The 24,264-nt window shown below is 43.5% G+C and overlaps 1 long non-coding RNA gene across 1 annotated transcript in view; it reads left to right on the forward strand.

The window, feature by feature from the left end:
* LOC142059385 (uncharacterized) overlaps positions 1–24,264 on the forward strand; it is a 101,319-nt gene that overhangs the window by 54,641 nt on the left and 22,414 nt on the right. Inside the window, exons 3-9 of the long non-coding RNA XR_012661309.1 lie at positions 12,073–12,190; positions 13,374–13,568; positions 14,107–14,427; positions 15,113–15,170; positions 16,894–17,024; positions 22,609–22,748; positions 23,010–23,221. This is a non-coding gene — a long non-coding RNA (uncharacterized LOC142059385). The remainder of the gene's footprint in view (positions 1–12,072; positions 12,191–13,373; positions 13,569–14,106; positions 14,428–15,112; positions 15,171–16,893; positions 17,025–22,608; positions 22,749–23,009; positions 23,222–24,264) is intronic.

Consider the following 24,264-nt stretch of genomic DNA (forward strand, 5'->3'; position numbering starts at 1 on the left):
GCAGTAAGGCCATTTTAACATCATCTTGCGTTGCCTTACATTATGTTGTATTGAATCGAATTTCATTTTGGGTTTTGTTTGCTGGTGTCATACAGGACCTGCTGTTGTTATCACCTCAGATGCATGTGTTTTTAATGATAGTGTTCTGAGATTCAGATATAGCTGAATTTCCATGAGCTGGACAATGAATGTGATATAAGCTGCCTTGCATTTACTGGACAATAAAAGTGTGCATGTGGGTAGATACTGTAGAGTAGTAAAGGTGCTGTAAATCCACACTTAACCTCCCAGGTGGAACCTGTATGTGGAGCTGTATCTAAGGGTTGTCAGGAGTTAGAATAATATTATAGTTGTTCTTTTCATAAATCCACAGCATTTGTAGGGCTCTAAGCTTGCTGTGTACTTTTTTCACAATTGCTATCTATATTTAAAGGCTTCTATTTCTTTTATTTTTTCCGGCATGTCTCACATACAAACCAGGGTGCATTCTCTTCATACAGTATTGAATTACACATCTTTGGCCATCATACAAAACATTGGTTTGGTCCCATACCCCCCCAATTACTCCTGACAATTCTGTGCACTTTCAAGCCTTAGGTGCCTTTAAAATATTAACTAATCCCTGGCCCGTCATTTGTAGGTAACTATAATCTGTAATTTGCAGAAGTTAAAATTGAGGCAGAGAGGTTAACTTGCAGCAGATGTCAGTGATACAGCAGTAAAGCATGAATTAATCATTGCAAGCGTCCTTGTAGAACCACGAGTGCAGAATCCTGTTAGGCATCTGAAGTGTGGGGCTTCCCAGCTCCCAAATCTCTAAGTTGTGCCACTAATCTTCCCATCTTTCCCTCTGTGTTTTTCCCAGTGTCCCTGATGATGACTGCTCATCAAGAGTGAGGTGTGCTAAGCTGTTAGTTTTGTTCCCATACTGTCAGAATATAAAAACTACTGATGTTGAAATACGTGGAGACACTTTTTGCTCCCTCCCTCCTTCCTGTTTCTGCTAGCCTAGCTGCAAATTATCAATGTTGAAAGAAGTCATGAGGAAAGAAGGGAGGATGCATGACTGAAGAATACCTCAGATGCTAGAAACCTGATAAGCTTCTAATGTCCTCTTGCTTCCTGGCAGGCTGTACGGGACCAGAAACCTGTTTTGAACACACTATTTATAATTTTATGAAATGCTGTTGGCTGAGAAAAAGACTGTTGAGGCCACAATAGTGGTTATAAAATTGGTTATAAAATATGCCTTATCTCTTTCTTTTGTTCTGGCTGGGTAGTTTCCATAAAAAGTGACTGTCTCGCATGGATCTGTGGTGTTTTGTGCAGTTAGAGAAACACAGCTCCGTTCCGGGCACACCAGAACAGCAAGCAGGAGTTCTCCCGCACACTTGCCATCATGGCTCAGGCCCTCTCCACATAGGCAGGCTGACGTGCTCTCCAAAAATGCTTTCCATGTTAGAAATAATACGTGGTAGGGGAGAACATGAAGACACTTTCACCAAAATCTGCCTTGCTCAAGAAAAATAGATATTGTTGACCTTGGGTTCTGACCCATTTTCCTTCAGTAAATTATGCTCACAAGAAAAATTGAATCATGTTTTACTTCCCTTTAAAACACCTCCTTGTCCCTGCTGCAAACACCACAACTTCTAGCAGGAGCGGGATCTTGGCTATGGAGTACTTCAAGTGTTACGAAGGTTTGGCTTGGCACCCCACCGAGCGGTTAGAGAACACTTCTCTCCATCCCCACAAAGAAGTACGAAAATCCACTTGGAATCAGTGCTGTTGTTGAGAGGAGCGGAAGGGTTTAAGGCTTATGGTTATTAACAGCAAGCTATGTTCATCTGCCCTTTGTGAAAGTGAAGGACTTGGAAACTCTTCCAACAGCCATCTTTCTTTTCCACAATGATGTATCAAAATACATGTTGAAAACACTTTTATGTCCAGAAGAATGGCCTGAATCAACTTTGTACTTTCTTTTATTCGAAATCAATACCAAACCCTGTTTTTTCTTGGCAGGTTCCCACAAAAGAGGAGTACTGCCGTCCCTTGAAACTCCAGAAGTATTTTTCTCAGCTCTTTCTCCAAACCCTTTAAATACATTTGGGCCTGCACTGGACCTAAGCAGTGTGAGGCACCATGCTTAGCATTTCCAAGGGATCTGTGACTTATGGTTAATGTGGGCTGGGCCACAGCCTCACTCAGTCCTGCTTTGGTTGCGTCTTTTGGCTGTGAGCTGGTGTTACAGCCGGTGAAGGGAAGCTCGGGCGCTCCAAAAGCGTTGCTCTCCAGGCAGACAGCTTCTTGGGAAGGCAGTGCTGCGAACTGGGTCTGGCCGCAAGGCCGTTCTGTGCAAGCTGCTGAAGATGCATGCAAGATGCTTGGATGCTGGTCTCCAGTGAGAGATTCAGATAGGTATGCTAGAGCCAGGAGGTTTTTATCCCGTTCTCCCTCTCCCACCAGCTTTCCCTGCTCAAGTAAGGATCCTCCACTTTTGCCTCCCTCCTCTGCTGCTGCAGGGCTGAGCCCCATGCCCCGGGAGGGGTGGTACACAGCTTCTGGCAATGCAGCTCTTCCAAAGGCGAGCACAGGACAAAAGACATTACTGAATTATCTAAAATTATTTTGTGGCTGTTGACTGTTTTTCTCAGGGTTTTTATTTTATTTTTCCCTTGTATTCCTGGTCAGCTGCTCAGTCTAGCAAGGTGCTGGGGCACAAAACCCTCGCATACTGATCAATATAAATGGCAATGGTAGCCTGACTGAGGTGTAACCATGTAGATAAGAAAAAATGTTGCTGCCAAACACACGTGGCTTTTGCAGCATGTTCCAAGAACTCTGCTACTCCTGTGGCACCCTACTGCTAGAGGTAGGATGGCCGAGGTGTGAGGGAGAGAAGAGAGGGAACATTATCCTTGTTGAACAAGGTAGAACGCTTCTGTTTATTCCTAGAGATATGTAGGATTACATTTAGGACACTTATGAGAAGCAACTGCTGAAGTCAATCCCACTTTCACCTAGAAAATGGACAGACTGTCTCTTGGTGACAAAGACCCTCTGACAGGTATCAAAGCAAGCGAAGCTTGCTGTGTCACACTTTGTGGAAAATAAAATTGGACTCATTCTATCAATCTCCTTCTCTAACCCTCTTTGCGTTTCTTTCTGCTGCTCGCCCCAGAGCATGTGATTGTTATTGGATATATTTGTTTGCCGTGTCAGTTGAGTGAAAAGTGTTACTCTGATGCTGGGGCTTCTTTCGAGCCCCTGGTAATGTCGTGTTCAGCCGAGGCTTCTTTCTGAGCTCGTGGGTGTGTGCGTGCACATGTGCAGGAACTGCTCGTGGTTACTCCCATCTCATCTCCATGACAGATTTATTTTCCTCTGCATGGTTACGGTGACTCTTGCTTGTGTTCTGGCCTTCTCGGTGGCACTAACCTCCCCCTCTGAGGCTGGTGTAATGCAGGCAGTGCCCAGCTCATTGGGTTACAAAACGGGCCAGGAAAATCTTCTTTGATGCCGGTCAGAGGCTGCTGTTGGATTCCTTGGCTTTGTTCCCCTGCTGAATAGTGGCTTGAATTTCTTGCCCTCTTCTCTGAGGCCCCGCTTTGCTGCTCCAGAGCACGCCAGCCTTGTTGTCTGGGTTGCGGCATCTCCTGCAGCCATCGGTGTGTTGCCCAGCACGTGGATGCCCTGTGCACCTTGGTCTGCCAGTCCTCTGCTCCCTACAGCTCCCTGGGGAGCTGTGTGACTTGCAAGGCCTCCAGGAGACTTGCAAGTTCAGTTTTCTGTGTCCTAAGATCTATGTGTTTACAAGAAGGTAAGTAAACGTGCCATGAATTGCTGCTGGGCTCACATGCAGTCTTAGTGGCTTGTCTGATGTCTTGCTTCCTCCCTGCTGTTGTGCCCAAAAATGTCTCCAGCCTCTCTCCATAGTGCCTGGAGACTGGCAGACTGGAGTCTGGCCCCCATCCTGGAGGTGGCAGGACATGCATGGGTGAAGCAAACATGTCATATTTACTTGGTGAAATTTGCTGGCTGTGGGTCTTGCCAGGGTGTTTTCCCCAAGGTTATCCTGGAGTGATGGGGGGAGCCCCAGCGCTCGCTGGAAAGGAAGATAAAATAGAAGTGAGGCAGTAATGATGGCTGGTTAACTGGGCTGTCTTACAGGCAGTGGCTTGTCTTTATCCCCAGTGAACCCAAAGGTAGGCTCAGGACTAGGGCTGCCTTTGAGTGCTTTTATACAAGCTCTTAAAATAGACCCAAAATCCCTTCTAAATAGGGCCCCCTGGCTTCCAATTTAAAAACATCTGAGCTCTAGGAGCCTGTCACAGCTCAAACCCAGGCTGGTTACTGCAGGCTGATATCAAAACCCACTGCAGCTTTCCTTTCTTAAAAACCAGCCTTTGGCATCTGTCACAGCCACTTTTGGCCAAACTGGAGATGTGCTGGTGGTCTGGGTAGCAGCACAGTCGGCTGCAGACGGGACTGTGCAGTGACCAGGCGCCCAGTTTAAAGCACTAGATAAAAATGAAACTGCTTAAATAATTTAGAAGGAAAAGATTTGATTCCTTGCGTTCACTGGTTCTTTGAAATAAACCCACCTCAAACCAGTTTTGCAGTTGAAAACCACTCATTTAACCCTGCACCTAGTCATTTAATGCTTGCTAGTTCATTAAGTGCACAAATAGGGCTAGAATCACTTGTAGCACTGTTAGCAAATACAAACGTATTGTCCCAAGAAAGCCCCTTCTCCAAGAATTTTACCTTTATTTTGCGCTTTCCGGATCCTAGAGCTTCCAATAAGATCCGGGCAGTACTTTCGGTCTTGTTTAAATCAAGCTACTTGGTATTTGTCACTTTGTTCACACAAGTTCTTCCCCAAAAGTGCTGCCTGCACATCCTGAAATATCTAGGGCAGCGCTTGGGCCAGCCGGTGCTGTGAACAGTAAATAACAGCCCAGGTAGTGGAATTGATTTCTGCTCAATGAGGAGGAGTGAAGGAGTTAAAACTTCTCAAAAATGGACTGTAGATGGAACTGAACTGTGCCAGTGCCGAGCCTCTGAGATCTATTAGTTTTGACAACCTCAGTTATTCTGGTGCTTCTCATCATCTGTAAAGTTAACAAGGGCTGATAAGAGATGATGAGGCACCACACGGGTTTGTATTTCAGAACTCATAAATATTTCACAATACCATTTTTCTTACAATCAGATACATTAATTTGTCGACTGTAGATGTTGCTGAATATTCACTTGGTGCAGAGGTTTAACAAAGCCACTGCAAGGATAAACATTTTAAAATCAGCAGATAGAAGCCATGGGTTGTGCTGCGTGCTCAGCTGTTAGATGTTTTCAAATGCATGTTCTAATTTTAGTGAAATTGTTGATTTTTGTGACCTCTTTCTTCCTTGAAAATATATTATGATTCATAGGCAACCCCCTCCTCCAGCTGTATTTTTATCCCTTTTTGGTGTGACTTCGTAATTTCATACTAGCAACTCAGATACCCAAGGGTGAATTTAATTTGAAACAAACCTTACTCTTGGCAGAACAATTTTTACGAGGGGATCAAACAATGTAACATACAATTTTCTGAGGCTGCACGTCACCTGGAGATGCCTGCAACTCAAATTAAGTAAAGGTGCTCTTTGAAGCAAAAAAATTCAGTGAAATATAGTGTGGACAAACTCTCCAAAGTAGCGGTTATTATTTCTCCTGCTATAATAAGATGGAGCACACAAATATCACTTGATTAACAGCTGCAGTATTAATTTCCCTTTTTGGTTGCTTGACTCACAGCAAGAATCATGTCAATGCAGCAGAGAAGCAATTAAATTGATTTTAATCTTTGTCAGAGAAGATAACATGCCTCTTTCTCTTCTCATTTAAATAATTAAAGTTTCAGCAGGTATTATTTCTGGCTTTAAAGAAATTGGTATCTTAATGTAATAGAATCCTTGTAATTATACACTTAATGGGTCTTAATAAGTTAATCATGGTTTTTCATTTAAAATGTTTTTTTTAGTTATTAAACTTTTATTTGCTGTGGTGGTTATGCTTTTAAGAGGGTAGAAAATATTAAAAAATAAAGTTCTAAAAAAAGCCTCACATCGTCCCCCTCCACCCGTCCCCTACATGGCCTCTCAAATTAATTTTCAGTGCAATAGTTGGATTTCAACACATGCTTTAAAAATTCTTATCCAGTGAAGCTTTCTGTTACGCTACGGTTAATTATTTTGTTGGAAAAGCCTCATATAATGAGGAAAAACAAATATTCTTTTATCTTTGTTGTAGTGCAAACTCGATTTCAGCTGGAGTACAGCAAATGTTTCTTTGTCCCCTTTGATCCAAGCTGTTAGGCTGTATTTGGGGTCCTCCAGGTTATTCCCATTAGGTGGAAAAAATGGCTGGTGGAGTCAGGTGTGTCTTTGATGCGATGCTTTGTGTTTACTCAGCCTGTACGGCCTCTCTGCCTGCGCCTGGTAAGGAGAAGCTCCCCTGCCTTGCCGTCCCAAGCTTGCCTGTTCAGGCAGCGCTTCACACCAAAGTCTTTCTCTTGGTAATGACTTGACATGCCGAACTATGTTTATTTCTTTTGATTTGACTTTTTTTCCCTCCCTTCCGCTTACAGCAGGACCGCCAGCAGTCTTACATTCCTTGTTCTGGTTCTATGGCTGGGAGTCTTAGCTCTTCTTGCCAAGAATAAAAGCCCGAGCCGACGGCAGACCACGTTTCTCTGGAGCACGTATGGATGCTCCCCGCTCTGCAATGACCCGCCTCATGCAGGAAAACCCATAGCGAAAAGCTTGTTTGCCTTTTAAAGGGGACAGATGCCCCAGTCTGTCCCCAGGGAGACCCGTGGCTCTTGGGCTGGGTGCCAGGAGTCCCCTGGCCCTTCCAGGGGCTAGAGCCAGCCCGCGGAGCCAGGAGCAGCTCGTGGCTCACCTAGGGCAGGTGACCCGCTGGCGTGCGGCCGACTTCTGCTTTGGAGTTGCAACCCATATCTCTTGTGGTTCCTCTTCTAGTGGTGAGGCAAGAGGAAAGGCAAAAATATCGAGGATGAACTCCTTTGCGAGGTTTAGTACAAAAGGCTCTAGAAATATTTGGAAAAGTGAAGACTGTGCCATTTGGAAGTCTTTATGTTTTGAGAATTGAAGCCCTATGAAAAGAAATAGTGACAGGTCATGTGAAGTTTCATTAAAAAATTGTGAATGTCTTCCTGTACAACTAATGTACTTCGTATTCTATAAACAGAAATTGAAAGCTCATGTGCCTACTGCATGAGTTTTCAGAAGTCAACAAATGAAATTGATGTTTTCCCATATAGTGGATTTGGTTGTGTTCTCTGAGAATTCCCAGTTGCTCAGTGACCTCTGTGGAAAATATTTTGTTTGTGGTTAACATCTTTCAACTTTCTGAGTTTGCACTGAAATCAGTTATAGCCTAATTTTTTTTTGAAGGGATTTTTTTTTCCAAGTATGAATTATGATAGTGATGAGCAACACCACACATAAGCAGCAGGGAGCACACCAGCATCTGATTTATGTCTATGCTCAAGAGCAGCGTTGTAATTCTCTTATTTGTTGCTGTATCATTAAGGTTCTTGTTATGGTGTTTTTTCTTTGTCTAGAAAAATACTTCATATTTCCTCTTTACTTTGACGAGATATGAAATCTTCTATTAACGCTGCTGTGACGTGGAAGCTGTGTTAAACTGACAGGCTTCTTTTTCCTGGGATTTCATTACAGGCAATGCCCAACTGGATTTGGGCGGGGCGGTAGACTTAACAGTCAGTAGAACTACATGAGTGATGCTCGGGGGGCTTGTGTGTATCTCTCCATCCCAAGTTACTCAGGAAAAGCAGAGAAAGGCACTTGTTTGCAGTCTCTCGCAGCCTGGTTCTAATATCTCTGCAAGTAAAGTTACTGCAGTGCTATTGCTGGACTCTCAAGATTTACACTGCTTTGCTTGGGAAAGGCCTTCATGTATCTTTTGAGCTCTAGATATGGCTATGTCTGTTCTTAGGTGTGCCCGTTCCAGTGATACAAGCATATTTTTGTAAAGCAAACACATCAGTAAAGACTGCTTTATGAAGGGAACTGGTGTGTTGGGTGGGGGAACTCATGAAGGAAGAATTCCTCTTTTCTGTGCACAATTAACTTTAGATGTGCAAGAGCCTGTTGCTCCCCGGCTTGGGCAGCACCTCTGTGTTCTGCATAGGTGCAAAAATGCTCTGAACTGAACTTAAAATCTGTTTCATAGGGTCTAATATGACCAATTAACTTAGTCTCATCTCATTTATATCATTGTGCCATATGGTGTGTGTGCAGGCAGAGATTTAGTCCAGGCAGAGATTTTATGGATGAGAATTGCAAATGGGGAAGGGAGGGAGAAACAGTGTGGTTAATCAACAGAGACCGGGTTCTTGATAAATACATACTGTTTACCCTAAATAGGGAAAAGATACGTAACAGATGCTGAATTCTTTAGCACACTTGGCAGCATAACACACTTGATATCAACAGAAGTATGAACAATATAAGTGATGTAGCCTATAGGAAGGGACACTCTTTAACTAAGAACCAAGTTGGAAAGGATACTGCTTGTTGCCTTGCCTACCCAGTTGTTACTGCAAGCGTTACAGGCAGTCTGCAGATAACAAAGTAATGCTGTCTGAATGGACTGCATTAGCATTTATTGTCTATATTTTTCTCTTTTTTTTTTTCTCTTTCAAAATCTCTGCTCAAAATATGATCGCAATTGCTTTCCTGGTATAAGTTTTTGTAGGACAAATCTACTGTGCTGTGTATTCCCAATTGCATCCTAAGTTTTTGTTCAGAAGTATAGAGATATAAACTTTTATCTGAGTGAATTCAGAGATGTTATTTTAAGAACAATATCTCTTGGTCATCCAGGGCTCTTAAATGTCAGCCAGTGGATATTTACCACTAGTGGTACAGTGCAGGAATTGTTTAACAGGTCTAGGCAGTGCCTGTGAACTCTGGTCTTTTTTTGTGATGAAGACAACTGTGAAGGCTTTCAACTTTACTAAAAAACATGTTGCAGGCTGAGATTTCCTTATCTGTATAGTTCTCTCAGTGCCTTCTTACATGTAGGACAAACCCAGAAGCCCCAAACCAGGAAGATGAATGCTTGCTTTCAGTCAAAATTTTTCTCCAAGTCGGACATAAAATGGTTGGTGTAATGAAAATCACATGGTAGCAGACATCATTTCACTGGTAGATGGTTCTGTTGTATTTGATGATACAACCAATTTGGCAAAAACCCTTCACCCTCTGCATAAGGCAGTCATATAAGATGATATAGTCAGCAAAAATCTGTAGCAAATGCCTTTAATGACTTTCTTTTATGAAAAAATTTGCAAACTCGCATATCATATATAGCAAACACTCAAATCCTCATCACTTGGTGTATGTGAGTGTGTTAATAATGCCCTCAGTAACCATGCATGACACACCGTTATCAAAATGCAAAAGATTTTCAATCCTCTCTGTCACTTCACTTATTTGAATATTTTATCTAGGAGTCAGTGATTGAAATCAGCTGGTGTTTCTCTCTTCAGAATGAAGCTGTACTACACCTTACAGCTTATCTGTAGTTGAGCTGAACACCCTCTGCAGAAAGGCAAATTTTTTTCCCAAGCTAATCCAGATGTCCCGTTAATAGCATAGGTTGAAAACATTTCTCAATCATAGGTGCAATAATTCTAGTCTAATAACAGTATCTTACCTTGCCTTCATCTACCTTCTTAACCCCTCCTCTGCTAGTTTTAAGATGTAGTTTGAGACGTTGATAGGTCTTAGAAAAAGGCTGCCTGATGCCAGGAGAGTAGACCTGATGACCCAGTGTTGTGACTTAACCCCAGCTGGCAGCTCAGCCCCACGCAGCCGCTCGCTCCCTCCCCCCCCAGTGGGTTGGGGGAGGGAATTGGAAGGGGAAAAGTGAGAAACCTCGCGGGCTGAGACAAAGACAGGGTAACAGGGAACGCAAACGCCGTGCACACAAGCAGAGCAAGCCAAGGAACCCATCCCCTCCTCCCCACGGGCAGGCGGGGCTCAGCCATCCCCAGGGCAGCAGGGCTCCATCACGCCGAACGGTGCCTGGGGAAGGCAAACGCCATCCCTGCCAGCGTCCCCCCTTCCTCCTCCTCCCCCGGCTCCGTGTGCTGGGCATGAGGCCGTGTGGTGTGGGACAGCCCTGGGGGCAGTGGGGGTCACTGTCCCGGCCGTGTCCCCCCAGCCCCTTGTGCCCCCCAGCCCCTCGCGGGTGGGGCGGGGTGAGGGGCAGGAAAGGCCTTGGCTCTGTGCAAGCCCCGCTCAGCAGGAGCGAAACCACCCCTGGGTTATCAGCGCTGTTCCCAGCACAGATCCAGGACACAGCCCTGTACTGGTTACTATGGAGGAAATTAACTCTATCCCAGCCAAATCCAGCATACCTAGGCGGTCCTTGCCTGTCCTGCTTTCCCAGTACACTAAGATTTGGGGTAAATCATGTTGGCAAGCAACGCAGCTCGCAGGAAGGTGGCCTTGCCAAAAGGGTGCCTGGGCTGGGTAGCAGCTCCACAGGTCACGCTGTGCGACTTGCGGCGTGTGCTTCTTTCCATGTCAAATATTGAAGCATTGGTTCCTAATGCACAATGCCAGCTACCTAAGATGGAGCATTTGGGAGCTGAAAAACCTGAAAAAATTGATGGGTTGATATTTCAGGTGTATGCCCTTTCGTGACCTGCAGGGTGCTGGCAGCTTGTACAGGAGGGAAAGGAAACTGGAATTCCAGGTCTTGATCAGGCTCGATTTTCAGCATCTTGGGCCACTGGCAGTACCTAACACTTCATTGGAAAATGTAGCACTAGTAGTACTAATGGTACGACCATAGCTTACAGTGCAGTTAATTTGTGTGTCCCAGACTGAGCGTGGCTGCCTTACTTGTGCCCTCCTTGTGAAATGGCCCATTCTCTATATTATGAATAGAAAGTGTTTGAAGTAGCAGTGGGAGGATGTAATGTGGTAATAGGTGTGATGGAAGACAGGCATCTGTTTAAAAAAAAAAAAAAAAAGCAGAACTGTGGTTGCGGTGCAGAGGCCTTTAGGGCACAGTAGTTAGAGTAATGGTAAGATGTGAGCCTCTGGGGAAGAAGCAGAGAATACATACAGACAGTTAGACTTGCTTTTCTCTGCTTTTATGTATTTGTGTTAAGTTTTACTAACAGTCGCTGTTTTCTTTGCCTTATTTCAAGGTTTTATCTTTTTGTCCTGCAGCGCTTTGGTTGGGTAGTGGGCAGGGTAAAAGCGTGGGCGCTTCTTGGGAAAGGATACATCGGTTGCACAGGAGGCGGCTTTGCGTGCAGGGCTGCTCGCAATCCAGCAGCGTTGCACGCACAGTGTGCTCCACAGAGTCTTGTCTTGTGTAGACTATGGTTAGAGTTATGGTTTGTTCTATGGTTAGGTGACGCGCTTGCTTCTATGAACCTGACCCTCGCTTACGTGTTTGGCTTCTGACGCGTGACCTCATCAGCACCTGGCCAGTTCGGCTCCAGCTTTCCATCTGAAATGCTTAGCTGTTCAGATTGGCTTCTGTTTCCTTATCTCACGTGTACTTGAGAACTGGTAGCTACTCCCCTCGTTTGGGGTGTCCCTAGAAGGACTCCACAGCAGCCACTCTTAGAATTGCCAAGTCCTATCCTATCACTTTGACTCTCAAAATAGTCTTAGGCTCTCCCCAGGTTTGCTGCTTGATCTGGCAAAGGCGTGCTTGCCTTATGGCTTTGGTTACACCTTTTCAGGGAGAACAGAGCAGCAAAGGATAGAAAACCCCTTTATCAAATGAATTTCTGATTCACAAAGCTTAAATGAGAACGGGGGCCTTGCAGGCTTGTGGAAATGTGATTGAGATTGTGAGCCTGCTCTCTTTTTTAGCTTCTGTGTGTCCTTAGTTTGGTCCATTTCTTCCAGCTTTCCTGTTACGATGGCAGTGGTAAAATGGCTTCTCTTTCACAAAGCGTGCATGTAAAACAATCCTGTTTCGCTCTTTGCTGCTCCACTTCTGCAGGGCAATTCCCATGCGCAGTCTCCTGATGAGTTTGTACCATGACAGTGACAGAGCCATAACTGCCTGAGAGTTGATCAAGAACTGTGCTGTGGATGACTCTGCTCCTCCACAGTGAAAGGTAAACCACAGCTGGTAATATCTGCAAGTAAATGGGAAATCTGGATTTGCTAGATACAACCCAAATGCTATTGCGGTAACTTCTGCAGGCTCATTTTATGTGTCGCTCTGTCCACTTTAAAATTTGTTGCCGCCTTGTACGGTTGGGAGCACTGTGTGATACAAAATCTTTGAAAAGATAGAAAAGACAGCTGCACAGGTGCACCTGGCTGACCTCCCTCATTCCATTCATTATATTTTATGTCATATTGTGTCGTCTTTTATTCATCTCTTCACTAGTTAACTTTTCCCTCCTTTTTAATTGCTCATTATAAAGAGGTTTTTCCAAACTTGTAGTACCTTTTGTTGCACCTCTGTGAACCTATTCTATTTTTGCTTTGTCTTTTTTTTTTCCTTAAATAATTGACCATGAAAGAGAATGGTATCAAAATGAGGAATAATGACATAATAGGTCCAGTCTTCTCTTTTATACAACCTAATGGTTATCACTAACACTTGGAAATGCATCTTCAGAATTCATGATTTCTCCAGGAAAAAGAGGTAAAAGAAAAGGAAGAAGGAGCATGCAGATACTAATGGAGGAATATCCTCAACAGAGAGAATATTCTTTCTCACCTTGCTGTCTTTTTAGCTAATTATGACATGTTTGCTGCTCCCTGTGATTTATTTTCCTGTATGGTTAATACAAGTCTGAGTGAGCCCATTTCTGAGATTTAGCAGGTCACAGGTGAGAAAACATGGACTAAGCTGAGCTTCCTTCTCAGTCTTGTCTCCCAGAGCACCATGTGGTCTGCACCCGGTGCTCCCTGTATCACCAGAACTATCCCCGCTCAGTGTTTGAGGGGAGCTCCCATGCAAGGAGGCAGAGGTCTCGTGTCTCACTGGCTTCTGCCTGACGGATTCTTAATCAACAAACTGAATGAATTATTGAGAAACAATTGTGACATGCAAGCAACGTGCCCAAAATAAGAACATTTTATCTTCCTGTAAATATGTCTTTGACACTTCTAGTTTTGGAAGTCTAATTTAAAAATAATTCAGTGCTTTACTGTTTAATTCTCCTGTGCCGTTGATCTGGGAGACTTCAAAGCTACAACAAAAATAAGGTAATAAAAGCAGACAATGACTTTGGTTATGTATTGTGTATCATAAATATTTGTGTCTCTGACTGGTTTCATTTTTAGCTGGCTGAGGAAATATAACTTGCTGAAGGCGGTTACCTTTGTTCGAAGCCAACTGAGACAGCACCAGCACTCAGTAATTACAGCCGTACAGTTTCCAGGAGACTCCTTCTTCACCAGACCTGTCGTCTCGTGTCCCCATTTGTAACACTGTTCATTATATTCAACCTGCTGCCGTCACTCCGGAGCTTTCAAAAGGTATTCTGTGGGCTATCGTGCCGCAGGACGCAGATAATGAAATAGTTAGACGTGACTTGTATTATAATCATCTCACCTAACTTTCATTTGGCTTGAAAAGTAGACTTAATAAAAGCAGAAGTGAAAGGCATTTTATGTTTTTAATAAGGAGTCTCATACGGTATTACCTGCTGTTTTTCATTGTGTGTCTCTTCTCATGGTTTCCTTTTGAGGCACCTGACAGAAGAGGAGCAGTGAATGTCTCTTAATCTTAAAGCTTTTTGAAAAACTGCAGCGGTAATCAACACTGCTGATCAGTAATTTCGAACTGCAGTAAGAGTGACTTGAAGTTTTTTACATCCACATCCTAGATCTTAAATGGATAAATTTATTTGTTTGCTGGTGAAGGTAGTCCTCTTCGTCAAAAACAACCCCCAAAAAATCTACACCCGCCAGAACAAAACATCTGTTTAATCTCTTATTTGTTTTCCATATCTAACTATAAGCTTGTAAAAAAAAAAAAAAAAGAAAAAAAAAAAAAATCCCTCTACCCTTGCAGTGTCTCAAGTTGGACTGTAAAGGAGCTAAAGGAGTTTGTGCTGCTCCGTCCTGTGGCAGGGTGGAGCCGCGCTCCACATAAAGCATTGGAAATTCCTGGAAGTGTAATGAATGGAGGCCAGATTAAATAAGGAAACCTGAGACACGAGTGTGACAAAAGCATGGAAAACCATCTTTCTAATGTAAACCAGAACTCTTTATTGTAGTGCTGTAACCTTTTTTTGACTAGACAGTCACTGCTAAAGGTGATCCATGGCGTAGCTCTAGGGAAGCCCCGTCCTTGCTCCCGCAGACCTGGATCAGCGCGTGCAGCACAGCACAGGTGAGTGGTGGGATAAGTTGAAGGTGAGGTGGGGAGGCAGCCTCTGTAGGAACTCCCGAATAAAAATCAGATTTCTGAGGTCATATGCATAGCGGCAGCCATCCAGTTACGAGCGGGAAAAGCCCTGACCCCCAAAATGGGCAGCTGTGCTTTCAGCGGAATATGTTCAATAAATGCAGGCGTGACTGATGTGACTGCGTGAAATGGGAGCTGGCTGAAAAATACCTTGGCTCGCTCTGTAAAAAGTGGAAGTACTGTGGTGGGAAGCACTTTGAGGGGCGGGCAGCTGGTTACTGTCCCCTTTGATTAAGGACATCTGTGCTTCGGTGCACACCACCTCCCAGTTCTGTTGCCACTCGTTCTGGATACAGAACCAGAGATACGCCACCAGAAATGCTACTTTCCAACTCTGACTGTTAAATGATGGTATTCATTTGCCTCCTTGTCACAGCTAGTAAAAAGTCACGTTTCCTGTAAACTTCAGACATGCATTTTGCACCTTCTGCTACTTAGCATTGCCCTAAACTCTACCCAAAAGCAGAAATTGATGGAGCACTCCGCTGCTCATAATATTAGTTGCTTGAAGTAGACAGTACTATTACTAACCACTGCCTTGTTTTGACAGTTCTTGATGGATTGGTTCAAGTACCCATGTCAATACTTTGTTATGTAAATATATTTTCAGCTCTGCAAGAAGTATGCAAGCGACGGCTGGATTTTGAGCCTTGTTACTGTTGGGAAAGGTAAGTGTATGGAAGACGAGCGTCGTCTTGATCATGCAAGAGTATCTTGCCTCTGTATGTTTATAAATGTCCAGAAAAGGAACTGGAGGCATCTGGTGATGGCCTTAGACAAGAGCGAGCCAGAAATATTTCATAAAAATAAATTTAAGAAATATTTTAATTGAATTTCTTGCTTAAGAGGAGACATGGAACAAGGGCCTTAATCATGGTCTTGAGCTCCCACCCAACCCTTTCCCCTGAAAACCTGTTACTTGTCATTGCTTCCCTGCTCATAGCCTCCAAGATTTCCTAAATTCCTTTCAGCTGCGCTCACACCTGAGCTCTTATAATCCTGTTGCTCCTTCCTACCACTCACAACCTATTCTGCAGCCCCAGCAAAACTAGATTTTTCCCTTCCCTGCTGAAAAGCCTTGAGCTGGCTCAGAGTTAGTCCTTACGAACTCAGAGCCCAGCCATGCCTCGACAGCCCTCTAACCACTTCTACTTGCGTTGACCTCTTGTTCTCAGCTTTGCAGTTGTCATGGTTGCAGCAGGTAATGGTCTGTTTTCAATTTGTTTAGCCAGGCAGTGCTTGTGCAGTGTGAAAGGGGGATGCTGCCTCACTGCATTAAACAATCCAGCTATTCAAAGAGTATCTATCCTTTTTAATTGCAGAAAATTGAGTGAAGTATGATTTATTAAATTACGTACTGACTAGCGGGTGTTACAATGCATCTTTTCTACAGCTAAAAACACTTCTGTTGAAGGCAGCTTCAAGAAAGGTCTCTGCAGTGAGAAATACTCAGCCTGTTGAAGTCAGTAACACTAGTCTGGTTGAACCGAATAAGACCAAACTTCAACTACTAGCTTCCAAACTGGATGAAAAATAGTAGTAAAATGATCAGATCATGTACAGGCTATTCTTCCACACATTGCTAAAGCTTTTGTGCTACTTAAGCCAGGTTGGTAAAGCTGTTATTCTACAGCTGAGACTGGCTGTTATGTGCCTCACAGCCAAAAGTGTTGGTGGACCTTTCCTGGGGTGATGGTCAAGACCTCTGTGGCGTTGTGTACCCCTATGCTGAAAAGGACAGAATGGTATTAGACTAAATCCTTGGTCTATGAGAAGATGACTTACTGCGTCCTACCCGGTGTAGGAGGACTGCTGGACACTGAAATGGACGTTCTGTTTATGGGTTACTCTGAGGTCTGAGTTACTTGTGGAAGAGCTAATGTTCCTTGGAAATGTCAGTCAGAACTTTTCATTTTAATAATATGCCTGGTTGAATTCAAACCTGGCATTTTTATATTGACACCGTGCATGAACTGACATGTCATTATACACATGCTAACCTAGATTTATAAAATAATAAAATCATTGTGGTTTAAATTCCCACAAAATGTTGATGGAAAAAGTGTTATACGCTTATGGGAGTAGCTCACTTGCTAATGTGTTTGCCGTTTTCTTACTGACCTTATTGTGAATGCAACCTTGCTGCAGGCTCCTGCAAATTGGAGCTCTGCTACAGTATTTCTGTTAATACCTGCAGAACCACATACTTACTGGAAGAGCACTCTATTCTTCCTCCCTTGCTTCTGGAATACATTAGCCTAATAACCAAAATGACAGTCTAGAATAATACATCTTTATTTATTGATGTATTCCTTGGTTCAGCTCTGTGATAAAAGGCATAGTGACTTCATTCAGGCAGTGTATGACATTGACAATTTCTCTCCACTTCAGTGTTCATCTACCTGAAGGAAAAACAGCCTGAATCAAGAAGAAAGAGTGTTCCTTTATTTGCCGTGTTAAGGGAACATGAAGTTTGCAAAGGCACGCTTTCCGGTGTGGGAGGAGATCCCAGGATTAACACGGTCAGTGCCACATGATTTAGGACTTTCATCCTCATGCACTGCAATACCGCCTTTTGTTACAATTTGCATGTTACTGAAGTTGTACGGTAATTCTAATAAGGTTATTTCAGTTCAAAAGGGTTTTCTACTGCGAGAAGGGTAGGTCTTTCAAGGGATGCTAAAGACGGAAGTCTGGTTCCTGTATTTCCGAAGCCAGAGAGGGTGGCGTGACTGAAGGAAGACAACAGGGGTGGTGTTCATTTGGAAGAAGGTTGGTGGTTTATTTTTTTAGTGGTATGTCATTACTTATCTCCCAGAGGTAAGAACTTAAAACTGGCAATGAGGTCACTTCATGGCAGATCCTCCACCGTAAAGCGATTAAAAATTGGAAAAGAAATTAAACAGCTGCATGGCGGTATTGTCCAACTTGGAAGAGCAGCAACACAGTGATTGACCTTTACTTGAGCTCTTTTACCTTGAATTGTTCTTTGTATCTCTGACTATGGTGTTTGCTGATTTTTAGGCTGAGGGTGTCTGAGTTTTGTGGAGTTAAATTACAATTTTATTGTTGTCACAACAATGTTATTGTTCTTTTTTTATTAAGTCACTGAAACAATCATAGTAAAACTATACCTACGACGGGGCGTCAAAGCCTTGATTATACATGTACATATAGAAGACTACATTTTCAGAGGAGGTGCTGCATGCTCACAGATTCCCCAAACTATTGTCTTTGTACTGTTTCCTCTTCCTCCGGTACCTGAACCGTAGCTTGGCTCCCTCCTGGAAGGGATTTCCTTTGTATTGGCTACAGACAGCACGATGCTGGCGAGTTGTGTATTTCTGTGCGTGTACACGTAACTTCAGTGTAGGGAATTTCTGCTTGTGTTCCGATACAACAAAGTGGGATGGCAGCTAGAGAAATGATCCAAGAAATTTTTGTAAAGATAATTTATTAGGCATTTACGTGGAAAAAAGGAGCATCAATTGAATAGAAATATGGCTCTGAGCAGGTACAGTCAATGATCGTGCCAGATCAAAGGCTGTGAAGGAACACGGATGAGCCGATCAAAGTTGTCGTGGGCAGTATGTATCAGGGTCATTAAAGCGAACCTTCAGACACAGTAAAGAATTAATTTTTGAACGTAGCAGGGACAGAAAGAGAGAGAGGAACTGAAACTATGACATTTGTCTTTGAATTTAAAAAGGACACAGAAATTGAGGGAGAACAGTACTGAGGTGCTAAGGGAGGCACAGGGAGCTTGTAATGATCTTGTCGCTTGTATTCCGCTGTAATGTGCAGTTCTTCCCTTCCTGCAGAGATTTCTGTCGAAATCACCCGTATCTACTCTGTTCTAATAAACCTGCTTGTAATTAGTTGGACCCGAGTTGGTTTCTGAGATTTGCTTTGGAAAGAAAAATAGAACTAGCTGTTCTCAAGTAAAATGAACTTGATATTTGACCACAGAAGGGGCTGAATTAGAGTAAAAGTCCAATAATTTGATATTTTGGGAAAAAAATAGAGCATGTTAGACTTAACTCTGAAGAAACAGGAGCAAGCCAACTTGGTGTTTCTCCGGGCTGGTGAATAGAAGTGTTGCGGTTCGTACAAAAGAGACTGGCTTAAATTTCTGTTGGAAAGAACAGGAAAATATGGTGGCGGGTTAGTAATGCCTGCTGAGTACAGAGGCATTAGAATATACACTGAGAGTTGAAAGTAAAAGGCATTTTGGTTCAATAAGTCATTTATAAATAGCATTGAGATAAAATAATGATATTTTAGGAACAAACATGTTATGCATTTTGAAGAGGTAACTTTTAAAACAGTTCAATGGTTTTCACATGATTAATTGCTTTGGACTTGAAATCTAATAGATATTTTTTTCCTTCCTTTTTAGAAATGTCAAAGGGAGACATATTATGAACAATAAAGGAAATAGCAAGACAGACTGTGTTTCTCTAATTCTTTCCAGAATTATGTATAATTTCACTAATGTTATTGTTCTCCACCCCATCCACCCCCTCTTTTCATAGACTTACATGGATTAATGTGCTAAAATGGAAATTTAATTTAGGGCTAAGCAAACTATTTCCATGGAAATAACAACATTGTTGATGTCCTTTGGTTTGGGAAGTGTTCTAGAAAACGCAATCCATCAATTTTTCGTCGGTCTAGACAGAGGCCAGAAATAATGATGATTTTTGCAAATGAGTGCAGTATTAATAGCAACCTTTGTACTTGGATTTTCATGATTTTGAGCAGCTGCAGTTGACGGGGGTGTGTATGTGTATATGCATATACATGGATACAAGTTTCTTCAAATTCAGATTTTTTTTGCCACTTCAGTTTTTCTTAAAAGACAGTAGATGTTCATCAAGCATGAAATTTCCTTTGAACAGCTTTAAGTCTGCAAACTGTTCAGCATCCTTTGTAGTCTTAGCCATTTTAGCTAGTTCCACCCCAGTAAAAAGTAAGCAGCACTGACTATAGAAACATATATGGTTTTGCACGAGACTAACAGCTTTCTTGAGATGATTCACAAGCAAAAATCTGAATAAATTTAAACATTTGAAGAGTCTAATGATAGAGTAGTACCAAACTCAAAATTTAAAATTCGCGTTCTATTTTCATGCTGCGCACACACTAGGTTTCACTGGCAGATGCATACTGATGGTGCCGGCGGAGCTGAGAAATTATGCTGCATCTTGGCTAGAATCATGTTAGCATTCACTGGGCCTCTGCCTGATTCTCTTGGGTACTTCCAAATGGCAAAACCAACATGGGAAATGCAAACGTACCATTATCCGGTATTATTATTTGTACTTCTTTATTGAGGAAAATGTTCAAAATACTATTTTGCTGTAAGTGCTGGCATTAGTTTGTATTGTCTACGCTGATGCGTTTAAAACTTATAGATGAAAGACCGTTGTTAAAGTCGTCTTTTTAAACATAAGAGAAGGTAAAGCATTTCCTTCAATGTCAGCGTATATAAACCACTATTTGCAAAGCCCTTATAAATTACAGTCTTTACTGATGAGGCATATTCACGTTGCTGCTCAATTTATTTACTCAAGAGACCAATTTATTTTGCTACCTCAGTGCTAACAGTTTCCATCGACGTCCGGGTCTGCTCTGACCAAGCAACTGTGACAAGTTGTTTATTGAACTGTAAACGGGCACTGTCTGACTCCAAACAATGGCTTTATCTAATTATGAAACCCCATGCATCATTTTAGTCCAGTGTTGTTGGTTACACAAACAAGATTTTAATGCTATTGAAAAATTAATTTAAGTCTGGGAATGCTGTACTACAGAGAAAGATATTCTGCATTGTAACTTTTTAGACTGGTAGCTCATGCCTGAAGTGAACTGACTATAATGTTGTTGGGGACTATGAATACCTGAGAAACGACAGACGAGAGAAGTTCTTATAGGAACATATAAAGGAGATGGAATAACTGCACAAAAGCTATCGCTTATGCTTTAAATTAATCTTGACCCTGAGCCAGCACCGTGGGCTTGTGGCCAAGAAGGCCAACCGTGTCCTGGGGTGCATGGAAAGGAGCGTGGCCTGCAGGGCGAGGGAGGTTCTCCTCCCCCCCTGCTCTGCCCCACTGAGGCCACACCTGGGGTGCTGCGGCCAGGTCTGGGCCCCCAGTTCCAGACTGACAGAGAACTGCTGGAGAGAGTCCAGCGGAGAGCTACGAAGGTGGTCAGGGGCTGGAGCATCTCCCTTGTGAGGAAAGGCTGAGAGACCTGGGTTGGTTCAGCCTGGAGAAGAGAAGGCTGAGGGGGGATCTCATCAGTGCCTATAAATACCTGAAGGGCGGGTGTCAGGAGGATGGGGCCGGGCTCTTTTCAGTGGTGCCCAACGCCAGGCCAAGGGGCGACGGGCACAAGCTGGAACACGGGAAGCTCCACCTGAACACGAGGACAAACCCCTTCCCTGTGCGGGTGCCAGAGCAGGGGCACAGGCTGCCCAGAGGGGCTGTGGGGTCCCTTCCCTGGAGACATTCACCCCCTGCCTGGACGCGGCCCTGTGCCCCTGCTCTGGGGGTGCCTGCTCCAGCAGGGGGTGGGACGGGGTGAGCTCCAGAGGGCCCTGCCAAACCCTGCCAGGCTGGGATTCTGTGATGTTATCAAAATGAACTCTTAACTAATACTGATAGAAGAAATACAGATGTACTTATGGAAAGGAAAATTCGATCCTCAAGAAGTTAACTTTCTAGCTTGGAAGTAGTAGCAAAAATTGAGTAGACCCAATTGAAAAATACTCTGCCATTCTCTCCATTGCTTTGTCAGACTATAATTGAGAGCAATCAAAGCTTTTGTCTTCAGCTGTTAGTAAGTCGGCTTTTCAGAGAGTTTAATCCAATGATCACAGAAAGAATTCAGAGGGTTTACTCTCCTTTGTTGGTGTACTTCATGTTTTTTTTTTTTATTTTTGGGCAGAAGGAAACTAACCCAAACTTAATGAACAGTTTTGATACCACAAAATACACGTAAAGGGAAAGAAAAAAAATAATTGGACTATATGTGTATATTAAAGAACTGAAGACTATTAATGTTCTAGTAAAATACACAATGTTTGAGTGAGCGCAAGTCTCCTTTCTGGTGAGAACTTGCACAAACAATGCTGCTTGTAAACAGAATTTACTTAATTCATCTTGATCACTGAAAAGTTTTTGGATTGCTTTTCAAAGGTATTGCTTAATGATCTCGTATAATTGGTTTCGAGGCGTTAAATCCCTATTGGTAGTTTCACTGTGATTTTCTTATGAAATATGAAAGTCTTTAAAATTTAATGGTGAATTAATATTAATTTAATCAAATATTTTAATATTAAATCTATTAATATTTTATCTTCTACATGGCTATGCAGGTTTTTGAAAGCCATTCCAATGTTTTCTGACAAACTACTCAGTTATACAAAGGCTGTTTAGCAATCTTCTTGCTCCTATGCTTCCTGCACAGTAGCCAGGCTGCCCGGGTTGTTGGCTATTTTTATTCAGCCGCTAAAGTGAATGCAAATGAGATGCGGGACACGGAGGAGCTAAGGAAAGTTTAGCAAGTTTGATGGAGTTTTATTTTCCTTGTGCCTGGCTAGAATACACTTAAAAAGAGCCCTGCACGATTTTGCAGGTTAATCTCTGTTCGCAGCAGGGTTTGACTCGTATCAAGCCTGGCGTGCTTAGGCACCTGAGGGCTGTCACTGACAAGGGGCTGCGAGGAGATGGACTGCCACCGATCGGGTCTAAATGAGCCAGTTGCACAGAGCTGATAAAACCAGAGATTTACTGAAGTAGACAGGCCTGTGCTAAAACAAGCTTCTCTCTCGATTGAAACCCTGTCTGTCACTTTAATCAGTCATCTCCCCTGTCAGGCACAGTCAGAGAGGCTGGAGTGGTGCAGGAGATGCAGCTGAGGGATGGCATGGGGTGGTGGGCGGGCCAGCGTGGGGTGGCCTCCCCACTGCCCACAGGGCTCCGGTGCACAGAGGCAGTGCCATGGCACGGCGCTGGGGGTGTTTTGCAGCCCAGATGTGGTCCAAGGGGTGATAGGAGGTGCTAAAGCAAGACTGTTTTTTTTTTTTTTTTTTCCTAGGTGATCCCTGTCTTCTGTGTTTTCCGTACAACATCGTTGTTGCATCTTGACTGTGCATTTTTAGTAGCTGGACTAGTCTCCTGGACAAGATGTGGGCTATAGAGGTTACAGACCTGTCCTGCTGTAAAAGATGTAGTCAGGTATCTTATTGGAATATTTATCTTCGCCAAAAATAGTTTTAAAAAATGCAAAAATATTTGCCCAAGACAGCAAACTTAGAGTGGAGATATTCCATGTTGAATGTTGTGTGTGCTATTAGCCAGAACTCCATCCCTCATGGCAGGGTGCTGCTGCTTGGCCTGGCGTCATGAGCAATGTACCCTCTCTGCTTAGGGGAAGGCAGATGAAAGCAGTATGTAACTTTATTTGATTTTTAAATAAATTTAATTTTATTTTTACAGAAAGGTGTAAGATGCCTCACTCATTTCACCAGAATATTAAAGGCCAAGGCAGTAGCAGAAATAGAAGAGAAAAAGAGACGACGCTGACCCAATGTACAAAATGTAGCTGGGGGTTGGTCATGGACACAGCACTCTGACACTGCTTGGCTTCTTAGGTGAACTTCACAGAGCACAGGGTTCCCTTGTGCCCAGGAGCTCACGGGGATAAACTGGTAAGTGCTGCAAAGCTTGCTTTCTGTGGGAGCATGGAGGGTGCGCTGATGGGCAGCTGCTTCCTCCTGAAAACTGACCCCTGGGATCGAGCAAGCAAAGGAGCAGTTAGATTAGGGAGTAGAGGAGGAAGGGCAGAAGTAAATAATAAAGAGTTTAGAAGTAAACGGTTTACATCACTTCTTAGCAGCATCTATGGCGGCTCCCCCTTGAAGGGCTGCTCTCTGCCCTCTCCTGGCACCTGGATGAGGTCATGAACACTTTGTTGGTAACTCTGTGTTGTCTTGTTCTCTACCGATGTTAGCACAGCTACAGCTAACGGGCTGCACAGCCTGGAACAGGGCAGCGCTGGGGAAATCGGATCTAGATGAGAATTGGAAGGAGGAAATACTCTGAAAACCCAGCCCTGCCAGCATCCTCTCTTTCCTTTTGCATAAGGCACAAGGGCCCTGTTTATCAGTATGTTGTGATAAATGTTGATACTCTCCTGTTCTTGGAAGCTTGACTAGCTAGTACGCTTCTGGTACAAGGTATTCTGCTCCAGGTACTAGGCTGTGCTTCCCGTCTTGTCGGATGATACATCTTGAGGCCAGGTTATGGCCAGAATGACCTGTATGTTGTCCTTTTCCCTTTGAATTGCTACAATTGCTTGTATCCAAGCAGAGGCTTCAGTGGGTGCCACATACTGCTGCTGGTCTCTCCCATTGCCTGAACAAAGCCAGCAAGGAGCACGTGCCCGTTGCCACATCAGGTGTCTGGGATTTTAAGGAGCCTAGAGAGTGACAGTAAAGGATGAGCTTGTTGGTTCAGATTTCACTGGGAATGAAAGCCGTGCTATAAATTCAGCTGAGGGACAGTCCCTGAGTCTTCAGTGACTTGAACAAGTGGCAGTCAGGTTTGGTTTGCAGCAGGTTTCTGAGCGGGTGTAAATGATGAGAGGAAGAGCAGAAATCCAGGCTTGTGCCCAGGTGAGAGCTGGGACTTCTGCTCTGAAGCAACACAGAGCAGCAGTAGCTCAGGGGAACATGTTTGCTGGGGAAGGGAT

Source organism: Phalacrocorax aristotelis, chromosome 6, assembly GCF_949628215.1.
Source record: "Phalacrocorax aristotelis chromosome 6, bGulAri2.1, whole genome shotgun sequence".
Lineage (NCBI taxonomy): Eukaryota > Metazoa > Chordata > Aves > Suliformes > Phalacrocoracidae > Phalacrocorax > Phalacrocorax aristotelis.